We start from the raw sequence: 21,003 nt of genomic DNA on the forward strand, positions 1-21,003 counted from the left end.
TTCCACTTCGCCAGTCCCTCAGAATCCCTCCACAGTTCACATTATCGGATTCTGCAACTCACCTTTCAGCCAATCATATCACTACAGCTTCGACACCAGCAGCTTGAAATCACTTTTAACAACCTGAGGTCCCTCATGGAATCCCCATTAATACACAATGAATGTGAAAACATTCCAGGTATGATATATTGTTCTGCATCTTTCTTCATGGTTTGATGTCCGACTGATCTATATATATATATATATATATATATATATTATATATCTATATATATCTATATATTATATATATATATTATATATATAATATAATCAGTTTATAAGTACTTTATTATTTTAGAAGGTTCATGCACACTCTATGCATTGCGAACCTTGTGGGATTAGCAAAGCAATGGTATAACACAAGCTAGTCTATTATTTAGGCAGCACAAATATAAATCTGTTTTTCCCGTTCTTTTGAATTTAATGGGTGTTCACTTAAGCAACTGACTTTCCTCTGATAAAGTAATGAAAGGCAATTTGAAAATAGTCTTGTTTGTTTCCATCAAATAAATCGGAATTGCAGTCCTGGCTGGCAGAAATGCGTCTCTCCAAATTAGTTTGTTGTGCAAATCTTTCGTCAGTATCCTGAAACAAGTAACTAAGACTAGACTGTAGGCTAGAGCCAGTGACTGCAGGCTAGAGCCAATGAGATCTGAGCTGTGAGGAGCTCTATAGAGAAGGAGCTTGAGAAAGAAACACTATAGTAAATAAAACTGATTGAGTTTTAAAACTCCAACATGAAATAAGAAGAACAATTCTTGGTGACAAAATGACAGAATTGTACCATGATAAATGAGCTGCTTTTCCTCATTCAGCAGCATGCTTCTGCTGTTAAGAAGGGATCCAGATTTGACCATATGCAGTAACAGTCTGTATGGGATCCACAGGGATAAAGCTGCTATTCTCTCATATCAGGCCAAGGCGGAAATTACTTTCATTGGCATATCTTTAGCATGCTATGGGGTTAAAGCAATCACACATGGCACAGGCCCTTATTTCTTTTAAAACTGCTTTAACCAAGTAAAAGTATTTGCTCTGCCCACAGATCTCCCAAATAAACGTTATTTACAGTGTAGTCCTATGAAATGAACTACAAAGCCAAAAGAGAACAATTTTCTAATCGGATATCAGAGAGAAAATAATCAATAATGATCTTATCACTGGTTCTAGATTCTGCCATTTCTCATCTCAAAACATATAGTCTGACATGGTCACAAAGTTAAGTGTTAAATATATACCATAACTCTGATTTATTGCAACTATGGCTAGGATTGTATGAGGACTTATAGTGACAAGGAGCAAGTTATTGGTGTCCTTGTTGGTGGAAAGATATACAAAGTAGTTATTTAATATGTTTGTTATTGCTTTGTCATACTTCACTACATTCCCCATGCTGTCCCTTATACTGCCAGTGCTGCACAGCACTGTTGATAGGAACTGACGAATACTGTAAAATCAGTTGCTTTATTTGCCAATCACTAATTAGGTGTAAAAGAAAAATACCTGCATGAATAGATTGGACATGGTGCCAGGCAGGATCAGTTCATTTCTTAATTGCTTTTATTAGAAACACAGGGCCCGATATTTGAAAGGTTTGCACACTGTGCAGTGGGGTATGCGCGTCACAAATGGCCGTTGTGCCAAAATTGTGCCAAGTTGCCATATTCGAAACGTCCTCTTGCGTGTCACAATCCATTCTGCGCTGTGCAGAAATAAAATGTATGCATCGCACAATATGGGGGGAGTGGCCGACAATATGCGTGATCCTGGTATATTCGAAGGGATGCGCCAAGCACAAAACCAGGTTTGTAACACACAGAATAAGGATTGTAAAGGTACTGCGTTAACTCCGTACACACTACCATTCCAGCACTGACCACAAACAGGAAACAATTGAAACATTGGTAGCATGCAGCGTGTCCGTCAACATGTGGATGTGAATGATGCAAGGCACACCCAGCAACAGCAACCCTGACATAGGCGAAGATATGCTGAAAGGGTGTACCGGCCTCGGCACACATATGAGGAGCTCAGCAATGAGCAAGTCATGTCCAGGTATCGTCTCGATTCATCTATGCCACATGCTGCGTGATGACCTAGCCAAAACAAACCTACGCATTCACGCCTTGTCTGAGCAATTGGTATTGTCTGTCTGTATGTGTATCCTGGCTACCGGGACCTTCCAGAAGGAAGCATGTGATAAAATGTGGATCACCCAGTCAGCCGTGTGCCACCACCTCGACCGGTTCATAATTAATTTAAATTCCCCAGTACCAGAGCAAACAGGGAGAAGATAATGCAGGGTTTTTATGAGGTCGCGTACATGCCGCTCGTGGTAGGTGCAATTGACTGCACCCATATTGCTATCCAGGTACCTGTTCCGGTTGTCCTGCTCTATCAGGATTCCAGTTGTATTCAGAATAGTGGGACATTTTAATAGCTATTCCATGCCATGTAAACAGGGTATTCTGAATGAATCCGTCCGTATTCTGTATACCAGTATTCCAAAAACGTGATACCGAATACCCACTTAGTATTAGGATACTATCGGAATACTAGCCCTTCTAGACACCTTATTCAGAAAACCAGGTTTTTTTTCTAGACACATGAGTCGTCGTTTTATAATCTATAATATATTAAACAATGGCTTGTGTGCCCAACAAAGCCTTGACAAGAAAAACAAGTACACCATAAAATACAATTAAGACACAGGCAAATCACATTTAAAACAATAATCAAAATACACAAAAGTAATCAACTATTTAAAACAATTACAACTCTCAGTCACAAAATCATGCAGTTTACTCTTAAATTGCAACAAAGATATCTGGGTCTGCAGCTTTAGTTTGGACTGGAACTCATTCCAGGACCATGGGGCATAATAAGCAAAGGATCCTTTACCGGCCTCAGTACGCACATTTGGAATTTTAAAATGCAAAAAAGAATGAGATCTGAGGTTATGGTTACTATGGGAAGCTATAAGGTATTCATTTAAATAAGTATATTCATATAATTTACATTGAATAGCCTTATATACCAGAATATACCAGTGCTTCAACCTGCATAAAGCCAACCAAATCGAATAATATACAACGATGAGTATTAAATCGTGTATTTGTATCGTACCTCAATGCTGCATGATATAGCGAGCCCAGTTTACCACACACACCAGATGGACGGATCAGTTATGTGTTTTATCACTGTATTGATATGATGGACAGCGGTAGTGTGTTTACTTATACAGTTATATGGGTTCTTCACTGCTCCACAGGCATATCGGCATCCAATGTGTACCATCAAAGTGTTGAAATGAAGATTGAGAGAATGATGAAGAGGAGAGGGGTTCCTATCTGTTATATTTGCTGTGTTTTACCACACATCTGTAAATTAATTGTATAAATACGTCATACACCCATCTTGTGGCCCATTGCTTTATTTGGCTATTCCATAGCTTGCTGTGCATTACTGGTGAGGGGTGGGCAGCAAAAGTTAACGTTTTCCTAAAGTCAGACCAGTGATACGATCAACCAGTGAAAGGCCTGTATTTTCTCTGCAGCAGTCCAATCATAAGTTAGCTGAGGCGGGACAAACAGTTCTGTTAACTGTAATTTCTGTCCGTTTTTATGCAGCTGTCCAGTCTACTGAATGTCGGTGTTGCTAATTGTACAGAGACTGTTCATTTATTGAGAAATCATAGTAGGCTACAATTAACATTTTAGGAGCTTATTTAGAATTAATTATGATTCTTACAAAAAATGGCATAACGAAAAAAATCCATTCCGGCGTCACTCAAAACCTTACAAACTGGGCTTAATCACGATGTTCAAATGGGTGAGTAGAATAAATAACATAACGCATTTCTGTGTATTTTTTATATAAAAATGCTTGATTGATGTTTACTTTGCAGGTGAATGACCTTGCTACATTTACAAATCAGAGAGTGTGCTACCACAGTTAGACTTTGTCATATATATGCAGCTTGTCGCATTATTAATGGTGACTGTCCATCATTCTGCATTCTTGCTTGGCTATTGTGTGCAGTTGCTATATTGGTAGTGAATGTACAGACAGTCTTGCGAGGCACAAACAGATTTGCAAATTGCTCGAAAAACTGCTATACTCCAATGTCTTTCAACTGCTTCGTGCCGTTTTGGAATATCTCTCATTTTGGCCCATGGCACTGTTTTTTTGCGAGGCACCAATTTAGCCAAGGGACTGCACGAAGATGGAAGATTGGGCACACATTCTTTAAAGAACGCCTGTATGAGTGCAGTCCAGCTCAGAGGCACTTAATAACTATGGACTGAATAATGAGCAAATCAGCAGACCAATCCTGGGCATGGACTAATTAACAGGACTGAGATATCCACTGGATAAAAAGTGCTGGCTGCGGTAACTCAGGAGTTTGTTGAAGACAGGAGGAGCTGACAGGGATGGGATAGTGCTGTCTGTTTAAAAGACTGAGACACTGCTGTGATGTCACTGTTTAATATCCAAGGTTTGTAGTCATTGTTTATTTTAAGGTTGTTGAGAACTTTGCTTAAGGAAAATGTCTAGTTATAGTCGGGTGATTGCCCTGCACATGGGGAAATAAGTGTTGGTGTAATTTATATGTAGAAACGGGCTTGTTTTGTGTGCTTTGGAGTTGCTGTGTTTGATTAAATTATTGTTAGCAGACGGGTGCTCTATTGAGACTTGATTTGGTTGAGAGGATGGGGAGCGATTGATTGGTTGTGCAGTTGGGCAGGTGGGTGGTTCTTGACTGATTTTCCGTCAGCATAAAAACATCTGGTGGGGATCGTTCTGAGTGACTGCAATGCCATGCTACATAGACAGGTGCTGCGTACACTCAGGAGGAGAGCGTCTGCTCTGCAGGAACTACAGTTACACAACCCTTAAACTTCAACACAGTACTTGTGAAGGCAGTGCCCAGCCAAGTCTATATGTAGAAGCAGGAGTCACTGAAAGAATACTGGCTTATAAGTAGGTTAGTTTAGGGAATATTGATCTCACGTAATCTATAGCGAGGGTTGTGTATTGTAGCAGGTTCCTGGAGAGGGACACCTCGTTCAGTAAGGCTAGTGCTCGCCCTGTGTGACACCTTTAATTTGTAGTTTTTGTACTGTGTTTTCTTTTGCCTTTTGTACAGTCTCCTGCATGTGTCCTCTGTGCGTTACCATCGCTGGTAGCTGCACATGACCCATTTGTTTACTTTTTGTTTTGTGTTTAAATCCTGTGTGATTGAGCGGTGTTTCAGTGCCACCTCCCATGTTTCTCTGTCTTGCATATCAGCAGTTACCTACACACGTGACACAGTAGTAAAGAGAAAAGTTTCAAACATACCATTTGGATTCCATAATAATCCCAGTTTATTACCCTTCAGAAACCCTAGCTAGCAAACCTATTAGAAGACCAAAGGATTACTCTCACAATGTATCTGCAGCACAGATGTCTGTCTGTCTGTAGCCTGGAACTGCAGTTGATTGCCAGTAGTGTGTAATGGTTTGAAAAAATATGAAAATAATGTCATTCTGACATTGCCATAATATTTTAGACCCACTGCATTTAAAATACAATAACGACCAATCACAATTGAACAACATCATATGTGGTACAGATGTTGGATCTATGTCTATCTTCATTTGTAATATGACCTTGTCAATTATACACCCAAATTCTTGTTCCGCTTGTAAAGTTTTTAGCCTTCAAGCTGATTGCAGAGAGGTTTTCATTGCAGCTGCTGTTGTTTACAGCAGCAGCATCAATATGGCACTAGTGACCACATGTGACGTACGCTGCCTAAAGCTCTTCTCATAAGTCTCCTCCAAAAAGACAATTGATCTGAACACAGGGAGTATGTAGAGGCTCTTCTAGAAACTAGGCTCCATACTTTATGAAAATAGATGCATTACTGACCAAGGTCAGCCACTGGATGGACCAAAGAAAAAATAATAAACTGGTACCTTGAACACTTCATCACTGAATATTTATTGCAGAGGCTAGCCTTGTCTATTCTGCTTCATTAATGTGGCTTCCACTTCCTACTGCTGTTTAACCAGTGCTTAGAAAAGACTGACTGCGTTTTGCTTTCCATTTTTCTCTCTTTGCTGCAGTGAATTAATGCCGTCTTATGCCTCAGGATATTTTTGTTTTAAAGAAAACTATCTACACCCATAAACCAATACATGCTATGTAAATGAGCCAGTCTACAGCTCAAGCTCAGTTAAGAATGTTTAAGTGGCATAGTCAAGTGCTTCAGTGGTTCCCATCTCAGGGAGCAGCTGCTTATGCTGGAATTGTGACATCAGTTCTCAGTGGAATGGGTAGGCAGTCTTTCAGATCCACTATTCATACCTCACCAAGGCACATGATTTCATTACATGAGAGTAGATGTTGAACTTCATGCTGATTTAAACTAGGCTCTCGCCAAGATAACTAAGACGTAGCTTTGCAGTAAACTAATGTGATCCATCTGCATCTCCATCGATTTGCGTTATTTTCCATCTGATGATGTAGCTATCCTTCTGTCTGGTGTTGACTGCTGAAGTGTAATGCTGGCTCCAATGATCAGCTCATTTTGCCTCCCCAGCGCATCAGCACACACAACGGCTGCGATGCTGTCAGCATGACAACCGTCTGGATTGAGCTAAGTAGGGTACATCTCTGTGCTCTTCAAGTGGGCACCTTCCATCCTTGGTGTTTCATTGACTAGACCACGACACCTCAAGAGGGCTCAACAGTGATTCTGGTGTCCCAGCATCACCTTTTCCTCTATCCCCCACTCAGATTAGCCCAGCTTACTTACTGGTACATCAGTGTTGCTTTCTTTCTATTGTGCTTGAGATCCCTATCCAGAATCTTTCAGTCTCAACCATAGCCAGTTGCTGCTCCTTTCTGCTGCTTCTTCACTGTGTGATGCAACTCTTAGCCACTGAATTCGATGTCTCTGAGAAACCAGGTTGTAGAGTGTGCCACAAATCCTCAACAACCCACCTCCACTGGGTAAACTCGGACTCTCCATCCTCGCTGTTCCGCTTCAGCAGCTAGTTGTGCATACCAAAGTTTCTTCCTCTCATACACCTCATCCACAGCATCTTCCCATGGCACTGTTAACTCTACCAGATGAAAAAGGCTTGTTGATCCAGACCACAAGACAATGTCTGGTCGAAGGTTAGTGGTAGCAATTTCAGGTGGAAAAATAAGCCATTGACCAACATCTGCCAGCATCTTTCAATCTCTAGCAGCTTCCAGTTGTCCTGTGCGAGTCTGGATTTTAACAACTTTTCTTGATGGTTCCTCTCCTGAATGGAATAAAATTGTCTTTTGTGTGTAATGCTTTGATAGAACTGTTGGCAACTTATTGGTCATGTTATGCTTGTCTTCCAATGCTAAGGCCAAACATCGCAACACCTGGTCATGGCGCCAAGTAAACCGTCCTTGGCTAAGACCCACCTTACATCCTGTCAAAATGTGCCTTAATGTTGCAGGTAATGAACACAAAGGACATGAGGGATCCTCACCCACCCAGAGGTTTAGGTTCTGTGGTGATGGGAGAACATCATATGCTGATCTGATGAGGAAACTGATCCTGCCCTGTTCCATTGTCCATAGGTCTTGCCAGCCGATCTTGCTTTGTTCCACACTCTCCCGTCTTATCCATTCTCTGATTCTCTTATCCTTACGCCCATGTGCCCTAAGTATCCTGGGAAACCTGGAATGCCTGCTTTTTGTACTGAAGTGTCAATGAAGCAGTTCTTTAATAGGTAGGTAGCCAATCTCTGAGCAATAATGCTGAAAAAAATCTTGCCTTCTACATTTAATAGGGAAATAGGATGAAACTGATTGATGCATGTAGAATCCTTTTTCTTTTGGTATAAAGACTCCACCTGCTCGGCGTCATGCTCTTGGTACAACCTGTTTTTCCCATGCCACTTTCATCAATTTCCACAGGATTTGTAGAACTCCAGAAGCACTCTTGTATGCTCTGTATGGAACTCCATTAGGCCACGGAGATGATGATGCCCTTGCTTTTTTACAACTTGCTCTACTTCTTTCCACTCAGGTGCACAGTCCTCCATTCATACTAATAGCATACATTCATAGGTTCAAAAAACATTCATTCAAGGTTTTCATTTTAAATTTATCATTTCTTTAAAACAGTTAAAATCTTTTGCTCTAAAATGTACAAACAAAGAACTGAAATCAGCGTGAATAAATGTTTTTTTTTTCATAATGGAAAATGATTCACCAACTAGCTGAATGTGTAAATAATACAATCTTGCAAATCATATTTGAGTCGAAAATGAACAGAGTAATAACTCTTTAAAGGGAATGCATTAGACATGTAATGCCAGGATTGGTTATTGATGCAGTTTTTACATTTCTTACAGCCTGTCCCAAACAAGCAGACACACATCTACAGTACTACTCAGATAACATTGAGTAAATGTTCAAGGGAGACTATGTGAAACACAGTATGGGGATAACAGGGTGCAGCTGATGGTCTTAATTAACAGCAATCAAGGCTTAATTATCTTGTATATAAAATGAACCTGGAAAAGCAGGACAATTATTTATTTCTTTATCTGCTGTGTGACTATGTCATTGAGTTTGTCAAGTTCTCCTCATTTATTACAAGATAAGCTAGTTGTGTCAACTTAGACTTTGGTTTAAAATTGGTTTAAAATGTTTATTATATTATTGGGTATTTTTGTAAAGTGAGTTCCAGGGCATTTTGTATACAGGACGGCCGTTTCTCTGAAAGCCCCAAGGTAATTATTTGTAATGTTTTCTTTTAATGGTTCTGTAACCAAATGGCTGATTTCTAATTGTTTTTAGAGGTTGGGATTGTGCTGACTTTGTGTTTTTATCATTGTAGGATATCAGCCAGCCACTGCTTTCTTGTCTACTGCTTTTATCTGGGTTTTATTACTGTTTTTACCTGTGTTTTGCATTATTTAAAGGTCAGTCATTTTATGTTGAGTCCTCTTCTTGTGTTTATTATAATAATATATAATAGTTATATATATATATATATATATATATATATATATATATATATATATATATATATATATATATATAGTGTTTTGAGATTAGTTTCTTCAGGGGAGCTTGGTTGGCTGGGCTGCTGCATTGAGGTCGGGTGTGCACTCGCACTGCTCCCCTGGACGCATTCCTGCTTCAGTCATGCAGATGGGTTTGTTCTTTTTATTTGTATTTTGAATATTGTTTCTTCATTTTCTTTAGTATTGTTTCATTGTATTGTTCTTATTCTTTATGTACAGTTTTCTATGTTTAGTTTATGCACTAAATATATTTGTTTATTTTGTTTAATATTATGAACACTATTTATTTCACTGGGTGATATGCTGGCTGGGTCTGGTCTGGGGCTTGGTGAGTAGGATCATTAGAGATGAGTTCACCTGGTAAACTTTGTCCCTGGTCTGTGTCATTGCTTAGTCTGCCTCTGCTCACTTTTCTAGTGCTAAAGAAACCACTACAGAGGACTCCAGATTTGTGTGTGCTTTTCTTTGAAACCCTATTTTTTTATACTGTTAAAATAAATGATCATAATCGGACGGGCATAACTATAACTTTGTCTCTGACTCATTTAGTTGGAAGGGGCTTGTATCGGGAAACAACATTATTTTATATTCCATACCTCTTTGAATTCATATTAGAGGTTATATTCCTCTTTAAACTATATATGGCATAGTTGGGTTATATCTATCTATCTATATTCTTGAAATGGACGGCTGCTGCAATATCAATCAAAATCATATTCCAAAATCAACTACAGACCAGACGGCAATTAAGTCCTGTTCTATCCATACTGCAGGAAACTTACTTTTATTGTGTTAGCAATTAAACCTGAACAACTGGATCAAAGTACCAACTGCTCTGTACTGTAGTTGATTATGGGAATAGAGGGCATGATTAGATTTTTTGCAAGGAACACAGTAGCAAATTGCTTTGCAAAGAGTCAAGAATTTGTATTCATGTTCTTTGCAATATTTAAATACAAACCCAGTACGTTCAATTATAAATGTGAGATTAGTTAATAATAGGCAAGATCACCAAGGAGCTGGGAGGAAGCAAAGAGAGCCAGTAGTGGAGGTGAGGAGAATTAACAGCATACAAGTGGTGAAAAAATAACACTGTTCTGTAGTCAAAACATTGGAAATTCAGGTATAGAACAGATAAATTAAAATCCATTTTCTTATCTCTAGCATTAGTATTTACAAACAAGAGGCCATTTAACCCATTTGAAGAACTGCCAGTATTTGAAACTGTTCATGGCAAATGACTGAAATTAGCCTTCATTTAATAATAATAAATAATAATAATAACAACATTTTTTTTTTTAAACTAACAAAGACCCATTGTAGCAGGGCAGAAGAGAGCCCTCCACATAGTGGGGAAGGGTAAAGCCCTGCTTGTGTTAAATGTATTGTTGTGATATTGTAAATAGTGTATTATGCTTTTAAAAAAGAAAATGTATTGTTTGGAAATGATTGTATTTAAAACACAATGTTTCTGTTTGTTGTTTGCAGCAGGGATAGGGTTAAAGCCCCATCCACTAAACTTGTGTGGAATGTGACCATCTCAGATTGATTCATTTATTGTTAATTTGGAGATTGGTCACATGTGTAAAAACCTGCAGCTTTTGATGGTTGGGGTGGGGTGTTCAAGGAAACGGAACATGAACGTGAGCAGAGGAGAAAGTAAAAGTAAAACAATTGCTAAGCGTGCTGGAAGCACCAGCACAGTACTTGTTTAAGGTGATTATTGTGTTTGAGATTTATTTTAGTTTGAACTTTTGTTTTGCTCAGTGAACTGTGTGCTTTTGTAAAAGTGTTTTGTTTGGGTTGTTTGGGTTCAGGGTCTGGGTACGGCACCACACCTAGAAATAGTTTTGGCAGTACCTATATATTTATACTTTTGAAATGTATTGCTTTCATTCACCTTAACATGAAAGCTACTTGTTTTTAATTTTCTCTCCTGAGCCTTTCTGTTGTCAAAATACAGTTGCGCTGTATTTTGAGCCCCAAAAAGGGCGAAACATGTATGCAGCTACTGTTTTTTAACTTTTAATCGCTGTGACTGTAGAAGCTGTTAGGTAACTTTCATGCGATTTGATTGGTTATTGTAATGCTTTATTTGCTTATTTCCCTACAACCTGTTGTTTTTAAAATGTATTGCTTTCATTCACCATAACTCTAAAGCTACTTGTTTATATAGTGACCCAACTCATAGATCATACAGCAGGAGGTGCTTGTTGCAGCCTGAAACCAAGCCGATATACACAGCAGGGAACAGCTGGAATGATGGCTGGCTTGTAGTCAGCTGCCATGACTCTGAGGAGTAATTGCGTGATAGGCTACAGGTGCTGCTAGTATAGGAAACAGCATTAGCGTATTAATTAGTAATTGCCTCATTTGGCCATCATCTGTGGCCTATCTGGGCCACAATTGACCCTTCACAGAAAACATAACATTAAAAATTATACTGTAAATACAGTAAAATCGTAAATCTCGAAAAACTACTCACTTCTAAATCTTTTGTAGTCATTTTTGTATTACTTTAGTATAAATACATGTTAAGTTGGATTCATATGTTGTTTTTTTATGTGAACGAAAAGACATTTGTCCGTTTTCCCATTGGAAATAGTGATATTTTGAAATATCACTGTCCTGGTCACAAAAGCAAAGTTTGTGGGGAATAATAGCCATTTGCTATACTTTTGAGGCATAAGCAATTAGAAAATAACACTTACTACCCAGCAACAAAAATTGTGTTACATAGTGTTATCTGAAACCACAAGGTGTCACTACTGTGGGAGATGTGAAATCCATCTGACAGACCAGAGACTCCTTATTTACAGCATGGGTTAACATTAAATAGTGAGATAGTCACCATCAGAGTGAATTGAGAAAATGCTATTCATTCCAGGGCAGATGAGGATTGCATGAGCTGTGCACGGCACTGGGGTTCATTACACAGCTATCTATTAATATTAAATATTCAGCTCTATAAAACACACAAAACAAAGATTCTATGATTCTCAACTTCACAATTGTGTAATAATGCAAAGTACAATGCAATCCCTAATAAATATACATATACATTAACTGACATTTCAACTGCTTTTACTGAGCGTTTATAGAAACAAATTAGAAAACAAATCATAATACAAAAGTTACATTTACTGAAATCAACTGGAATTGCATAACTACGGTGATGTTAATCTTTACCAACACATTAAATTAGTTACTTCTCAACAAGGACTGTTTGCATCATAAATGTAAAAGGAAGAGAATGAAACTAATTTGATTCGTTTTATTCTCACTTTCAGTTCCTGTGCAAGCTTCTATAAAACATAATCATCAGACTCATTACATCTTGTTAGCGGCAGCAATTAACTCGACCAGTCCATCACAATGCACTTTTCAGCAGGGAAGCTCACACAGGTGTAGAACATGAAACTAATAATCAAATCATCTTTAGTAGAGAACATATTCATATTAACCTTGCTGAATTCAAGGATTGGATGAAAAACGGAAACAAAATATGATCTGGAAACCAAATAAGTTAGTAACAACAGTTCCTAAGCAAGGCCTGCAGAGGTAATCATGTCCTTTGGATTGTCTGAAGACAAATAAATCCAAAGAAAACGCTAAAACTGAAAAGTAACATTCTGAGTTCCAGTAAGTCTCTTCTCATAATCTCTGGAACAGCAGTCCGCCTGTCAGACTGGAACACTATTTGTGATTCTCCAAAGTATTTGGCTGCAGCTGACAATGACATTTTCTCAGAGATTTGCATTGCAAGTGACAGCACTTACAGATTCATAAATCTGCAATTACGGAGTCTGCTCCAGAGAGAAAATAAAAGGAGATAATTTCCCCAACTCAAAGTCGAAGCTAACACTCACCTAGCAAGCAGGATCATCTCTGACAAGAGAATGAAATATCCTTCATTCAAAGTCTGGGAGTTTTCATTATCTGATAGTACACTTTTATAAGGAATGTATTAATTGTCACTCCTTGAGGAAAAGGGGGTTGGGAGCAATTAGTTTACAGTCCACTAGCCTTGTTAAAGTACATGGTGCTAACAAAATAATTCCACTTCATATTATCATGTATTGTCACATTTCATGCTGTAGGTCTCACATACTTTGGGTCTCGCACATTATGGAAAAGGTGATTTGATTTTCTAATTTATTTGTAGCTGTTAGTGAAGACAGTGTATCACTCCTTGCAGATTCTTCAATGCTACACTTCTGGTTGCATCGATAGGTCGCGTGAAGGAACTCGCCATTGCAAGCACTTAAGTCAAGGGAAAAGCAATGGTTTTTACTCAGTCAAACAAAAGCATCAAGCTTCTGGAATCTTGAGTTCTTTTAAAGAAAATATGCATTTAGAATAATTTCTGGAGAAATATTTTCAGATCATTCTCAGTGTAACATATTTAGCATTGTTTATTGTTTTACATTTTCAACGTTCACAACAAAGCTCATCATGTATTACAGACTGTTTCATCTTGTTTGCTCAACATTCACAGCACAGAATATTATTGTTTTGTATGCCTGAACAGCATCAGAATTGTATATGCATTTTCGTTACTTACCTATGGTGTATGATGCGTTTTTTCTGTCATAAATGTATTTCCATTTGGTCTAAAAAATGATCTACACTGTTGCTGGTGTAACTGGCCATGCTTTTCATTAGATCAAGAATTTTTTTGTTATTATTATTAGTCTTGATGTTGTTGTTGTCTTTATTTCTAATACGTTGTAGCAACGTGGTTTGCAGTGCGCAGGTGTAGATGCAGTTCTCCAACAATAACACACAGACAGACTTCACAGTGCAAACAGTTATTTTATTTTTCTTTTTTCGTGGTTTTTCACCATTCAATAATAGCGCTGGCAACTACACAGCAATGTGTAGTTTTCACAATGAAATAATACTGGGTTTCAGTCCCAAAACAATAATAAATAAAGGCAATGTTCAGACGCGGCTCTGCGTCATTTCGCGGTGCTCCCATGCTGGTGGTGAATACACAGTGAGTAGTGACTTTGTGCAGTAGTTGTAATACAGGTTTTAATGCTGGCTTGTACAACGACAACTCTCAGGTATTTAGCCATCTAATAGTTACAAATAAACAGTTATAAAACACAAACAAAATACAGAACTGACTGGTTTTTCTTATCTCCGTACTCCTTTTACAGGTTGATCTGTAACCATAACAAAGGAACAGATTGCTCGGCCACATCTCCTGAAATACCTTCAGTCTCGCCCCGTTTGTTGGCGAGTCCAAACGTGTAACCTCCAATCTGCGACTGACACATTGCCTACCGCATTAAGGTGAGGATTTCTGGTGTTGTGGCTCCGCCCCCTTTCTGGATGACCGTCTTCTAACTGGCCTGGGAATGTACTGTCAAACCGTCCACTGGGGCACACTGTTCCCTTTACACAGTGCCCTCACAGGTCAGGAGGGAGATTGTTGACTAGGATTCATTGTGAACCCCAATGATAATTATGGAAATTCCATAGTTTTACCATGATAGCCTTCTTGAATCAAAACCTTTTCTTAAATATCCAATAGGATTTATATTAACCAATTCCATGTCTTTTAAAACAAAATTATGTATGAATTAGAGAAACAATGAGTAATTTAGATTCAGGGTATGTGAAAAAGTAAGTGAACCCCTGGTTTTATCAACTCAATTAAGGGGATAATCAGGTGTTTAAATAATTAGGTAGATCTTCAGGGTTGAGTTTGGGAGGCCCCACCCTATATAAAGATCAGAAACTTTGTGACTTTGGTCTTCACCATACAGGTGTGTGGAAACCCCTCATGCCACAATCAAAAGAAATCTCAGAGGACCTCAGAAAAAACAATTATTGATGCTCATCAGTCTAGAAAGGGTTACAAAACCATTTCTAAGGATATGGGGCTCCATCAATCCACTGTCAGACATGGAGAAAGTTCAAGACCACAGTCACTCTACCGAGGAGTGGTCGTCCTAACAAAATCTCAGGAACAAACCGGAAAAACATCAAGGAAGTCATAAAGAACCCCAGAGTCACATCCAAGTATCTGTAGGCCCCTCTCACCTTGGCTAATGTGAGTGTTCATGATTCAACTGTCAGAAAAAGACTGAACAAGAACGGTGTTCATGGGAGGATAGCCAGGAGGAAACCACTGTTCTCTAAAAAGAATATTGCTGCCCATCTGAAGTTCGCCAAAGAGCACATAGATGATCCACAAGACTTCTAGAACAATGTTCTTTGGACAAACGAGTCAAAGCGAACCTTATCCCAACCGTCAAGCATGGTGGTGGGAGTGTGATGGCTTGGGGCTGCTTTGCTGCCTCAGGACCTGGACAGCTTGCCATCATTGACACTACCTAAACATATCTACAAAAGAATGGCTGCAGAAGAAGAAATTCCACATTTTAGAATGACCTAGTCAAAGTCTGGAACTAAACCCCATCAAAATGTTGTGGCAGGACCTGAAGCAAGCTGTCTATGCAAGGAAGCCCTCAAATGTCATCGAGTTGAAGCAGTTCTGCAAGGAGGAATGGGCCAAAATTCCTCAAAACTAATGTGAGAGACTGACCAACACTTACAGCAAAATGCTTAGTTGAAGTCATTGCTGCTCAAGGGGGTGCCACCAGTTACTGAATCTAAAGGTTCACATACTTTTTCACAAATGGATATTGAATGTTGAATCATTTGAGGATAAATAAATGTTGAAAAGTATCATGTTTTTGTGTCATTTGTTTAATCAGGTTATCTTCATCTATTATTAAGACTTAGATTAAGATCTAATAACATTTTAGGTTTGAAATATGTGAAATAAGTAAAAATCCTAATGGGTTCACAAACTTTTTCTCGGCACTGTACTATGATTGTAATGTTTGCAGTTACTGTATGATTTGTTTACATTAAAAAAAAAAAAAAAAAAACACAAGTTCGTCTCTAACCTGCATGAAGCCGATTGATGCTTCTCAGCGAACCGACTTCCCCTGCACTATCTGTACATGGAGGAATTACTAGCTTCTCAAATTCACATTGAAATGCTACATTGTTGAATTAGTAAATGAACCTGGAGTGTTCTGGAATCAGAACACTCAGACCTTGCCACCAGTTCATTTCAATGCCCCATCGCAAATATGTTGACCATTCATAAATCTTTCTTCTGAGTCGTCTCAAGTCATTGATTCTTTATTTAAACATCGTCTCCGCTTCATAAAATTCCCGTCCTCTGGTCAGGAACTTCTGGATACAAAATGAGTATGCTATAATCGGTATCATTTCCCAAATGCCATTGATTGAAAACACTTTCCAAACCGGAACACCAGCTGGTGCCTGTGCAATTTTCCTGAACAGAAAAAGGTAGTAGAGTCTCAACATGCAAGAGACTAGTGGCAAAATACTCAGGATCTGTTATAATTCATTTATTTATTTTAGGTTATAATAAAAGTAATAATAATAATCTTTATTTTTATATAGCGCCTTTCATAGTGGACCACCATCACAAATCGCTTTGCAATATATGAGACTAGGGTGTGTGAACTATGCATCAGCTTCAGAGTCCCTTACAACAACATATCACCCGAAAGACAGAACAAGGAGGTAAAGTGACTTGCTCAGGGTCACACACAATGAGTCAATGGCTGAGCTGGGGTTTGAACCAGGGATCTCCTGAATGTTTAATGTCACATTATAATATTGACAAATCTAGATTTATAAATGTTAAAAACATTCAAATATATTTTAAAATATAGCCCTGTGACGGGGGTGCAACGGGTCGGAACTGTGGTCGATCCTCCTGATCGCTGGTGGCGTTGCATAAAACGGGACGAGACCGGCGAAAAGACAAAGGTCGAACCGTCTGGGAATTCCAGAAAGATCGCTCGCTCCGCCCGAACGCGGAAGTCCGCGGCCGCCTCGCCACGTGCCTCAGTCGGAGTTACTATGTACGCCGATTGGGTACAGCGGCGACCGGGGCCGAGGCTAAGGGGGGAGGGGTCGAACAGTATTTAAAGGATGGTATGATGTAAGCTCGGTTGCTCAGTCCTGGGAACAGCAAAGGAGATGTGCTGTTGTATTAATTAACATATGTGAAAGTGTGTTGTGTTACAGAGACTGGAGACGGTATTGCTGCATTTTTCCTGGAAGAATGCCCAGGACCAAGGCACTAAATTCTACCCAGGACCGGAAGCCCCCTAGAGGTCAGCGCGGGAGCGTTAATGAAACTTTTTTTTTTATTATTTTTTTCAACTTATATTTTACTGTGTGCAGGACTTTGTTGATTGTACCTTTTATTTTCTCCTCCTCCTTTATCATTGTTGATATTGGTGGGGGAATTTATTTTGATTATTTTTATTTCATTACTTTTGTTCTATTTTTTTTTTTTTTTTTTTGATTGAATTACTGGTCGGTGGCCATTTTTCGGCCAGACTTAATAAAAACCCTGCTGTGGGGAGAACTAAATCAATCCTCCTGTGTACTTTTTGCCAGTCCCATCAGCACCACCATTTGACTCAGCCCACTAACCTCTTACAAGCCCCTATAGCGGTAATACTCAACTCAGACCCTTGATCTATTCCAGTCTTTATTCCAACCAGGTCCTACATTAGTTAATTTACTCTTAACAGCTTCAGTTAACTACTGCTTGGAGCAAAAACCTGGACTGGATTGGATCTCGAGGGCCAGAGCTGAGTATCACTGTCCTATAGGATAATATCACCTATCAGGTAAAAGTGGCTTTGGTCCGCATTGCCCTTAGTAAATAATCAATTTACTTGGTTACAACTAAATGAACAAAATCACTGCAAAGACTATGATACATAGGACCCAAAGTGTACATTTTTCATATAGGAAAATGTGAGATCTACAAAGTAATGGCAATACATATTAGATTTACTAGAATTGTTTTGTTAGCAGTATGTACTTCAAGGAAAACTTCGTTCAATGATGCCAGAGTCAGCATTGCTGTACAATTTGGATACCCAAAGTTCTGGGTACAAGGGTTGCAAAAACATTGGATGGATTTGAATTTCTCCCAACCGAACTTCTACATCTACCATGCTTCATGATCTACCATGCTCTAGGTCTTTCACATGTCTATCTATTGTCTTTCTTATTCCACATTTTGAGTTGATGGTCTCAACCTAGCCATGTGATCATTAGTTTACATCAAACAGACCACACCATTCATCATAATTTGAATGATGTGGCATGTTCGTGAGAGGCCCATGGTTGAGAATGACAGAGCTGTGAAGGGATGTTCATGGCACCTGACTAGCCTGTTCTGTGCTCTGCATCTCCCATAAGCACAAACACCAGTGTCCCTACATACTGGTACAGTAGTGTTCCTACTGTTCATTTAGAGCTAGGGTTTCCAAACTTTTTTTTACCCAAGGTCCACCTTTTGATCTTCATTTAGCACAGCCCACTATAGCACTCCATGTAAAAACACTAACTGTATATAACAGCAAAAAAAAAAAAAAAAAAAAAAAAAAAAAACTGATACACTTTCCATGTTATGGACATCTATTCAGTATACTATTCCCTGTTACACATTGAGAGTGAAATTGTCTCCATCCCTTCAGGGCCTTCTTTCCTATCATTAACCAACGTGCTGCTTCCCATATTGACTAACTGTTCTCTGCCAGTAATATGTTTTGACCCACACTGATGAGGTGAAATGCCCCAGGAAACACAAGTGGAAGAAAGGCACAGAAACTGAGGCCATTCTTTAACCTATTGTAGTGGTGTACCAGATTTCATGTGTAACACGAAACATGTATTTCTTTCAAAACTGCACATCTGAGCCCTACATAATGAGCGGACGTGCTCGACAGGTAAGACTTATTGAATGATATTGTTAGCTATGACCACATTAAAACTTAATGTAAAGTGTTAAAAAAGACTAAAACAATGTGTTCTGTCACAAACTCTACTGTATTGCAACAATTTTCACTTTAGCTTTTACTGGTGGGTATTTACTTTACTCCATGTTTTCTTTTATTTGCTTCTGTGGCTGATCTACAGACCCATAAGAACCAATACTTTAAGAGTTTATTCCTACAGTATATTCTCTCCTATTAGAGAAATCTAATTCTGAATGCCTGCTTTACTGTTTTCGGGAATGGATCATTAGGGACACACTCAGCAGAATCTGCACATTAACTTTTCAGCTTATGAAGCCAAATAATGCTTCAGTAGCCTAACTGTTTATTTGCTGTTGATAGTATTTTTTTAAGCAATCAATGAATCAATATACATTAGCCATCCTTCCATCTCTCACACAATCTTTGTCCCTCGAAATATCTTTCTGTCTCATCAATCTATCTAATAAATTACAAAAAGCTATAGTAATCATCATGTATTTAAAAAAAAAAAACATGGTTTGCACAATTCGTAGTCAAATGTTACATCTAATTAAAATAGTCTACAGACACTATCCTATGAGGTGGGACTTTGTTGTCCATTTTACCCTATACAGCACAATTCTTATATCTTCAAATACATGCAAATGATTTTATTGAGCAATTGTATTGAGCAATCCATTCCACAAGTTCACAAAATATTTTAGTCAACACAGGGGTTCAATTATGGATATGTGAACATTCCCCAATTATAATTCAACCATGTGAGGGACAGCCTGTTTATACAGAAAGGCTAACCACCCTCATTTACTGTTATATACTGTGTGATAAAGTATGGTGGAAAGTTTTAGAAGGAAGATATATGGGACCTTGAATACTATGTAGTTTATACCCCTTAAGTTGAGGTGGGACTAGAATACCCAGTAAAGCCGAAAATGGTCATGTCTTTGCTGTTTAAGCATGGAGAGCAAAACTATATTTCCCAGAATGCCCCTGTGGTCAGAGAAGAGCCAAATAATTGAGAGGAACGGTAGTTCTTCTTGCCAAGTTATCAGCGAGAACTGCCAGAGACACCATATACAGCAAGGATAGTTTACGTGTTTTCATGGTATTGGCATAGCAAAAGGAAATAAATCAGCTAAAAGCACCGTTTAACTTTTAATTTTCCCCAATACTCTTAGGTGAAATGTAGAAAAAAAAGATACCTGTCATTCAGTAAGATAAATAAGTAGCCAAAGTAAATTAAAAGGTTCTTCTCCTTCTTTTGTTCCCAACCTATTTTTTGCAGACCCCAGACATTTTACCCATGCATATGTATATTATAGGATATCCGAGTTTAATGACAATTAACTTGTTTTGTCAACATGGAAATATACTAGGGAACACACTTATTGAACATTTCCCTGCAGAAAAATACATATTTGTTTTCTATAATATAAATCTAAAAAAAAGGTCTGTGGGGAATTTGAAACTATAACTTTCAGTTTGCAAGCATGTTGTGTGCTACTGTCAGTGCTACATGACTAGCTGAGAAAACAAGCAGTATTTTGAAAGATGAAATCAGCCAGCTGAGAATTCTCTGGACTTATTTTTTACATTTTGGAGATTTTTCTGGCAATTTTTTTTTTTTCGAGTCATCTCATCTCATCAACATTCTAAGATTCTGATCTTGATCTCCGAAAAATGTTGGTTTCTTCACAAGATTCTGAATCAAGCTATCGACCTCTCCTCTGCCAGAACACGATAACAACAATACAACAAAACAAATACAAAATGACGAACACTAAACATAGGGGCGGAGGGGTTCCCCATTCTAAAATAATTAAATACATTTTTAAATCACAATACAAAACATAAATTTTACAACAAGGCTTTGCCCTGCCCCCTTTTATGTACAGGGCTCCTGACCCTGTTACAATAATGTTACCATAACCCTGGTTCCCTGAAAGAAAATAACAACCATTACCGAATGGGAAGAGCCTCTCTGACCGTCAATTACTGAGCATATATAAAAAAGCTGCCCTATCAGGGCCCTGCTGTGATGGGGAAGACCC

The sequence above is a fragment of the Polyodon spathula genome, chromosome 24, assembly GCF_017654505.1.
Source record: "Polyodon spathula isolate WHYD16114869_AA chromosome 24, ASM1765450v1, whole genome shotgun sequence".
NCBI classification, from domain to species: domain Eukaryota; kingdom Metazoa; phylum Chordata; class Actinopteri; order Acipenseriformes; family Polyodontidae; genus Polyodon; species Polyodon spathula.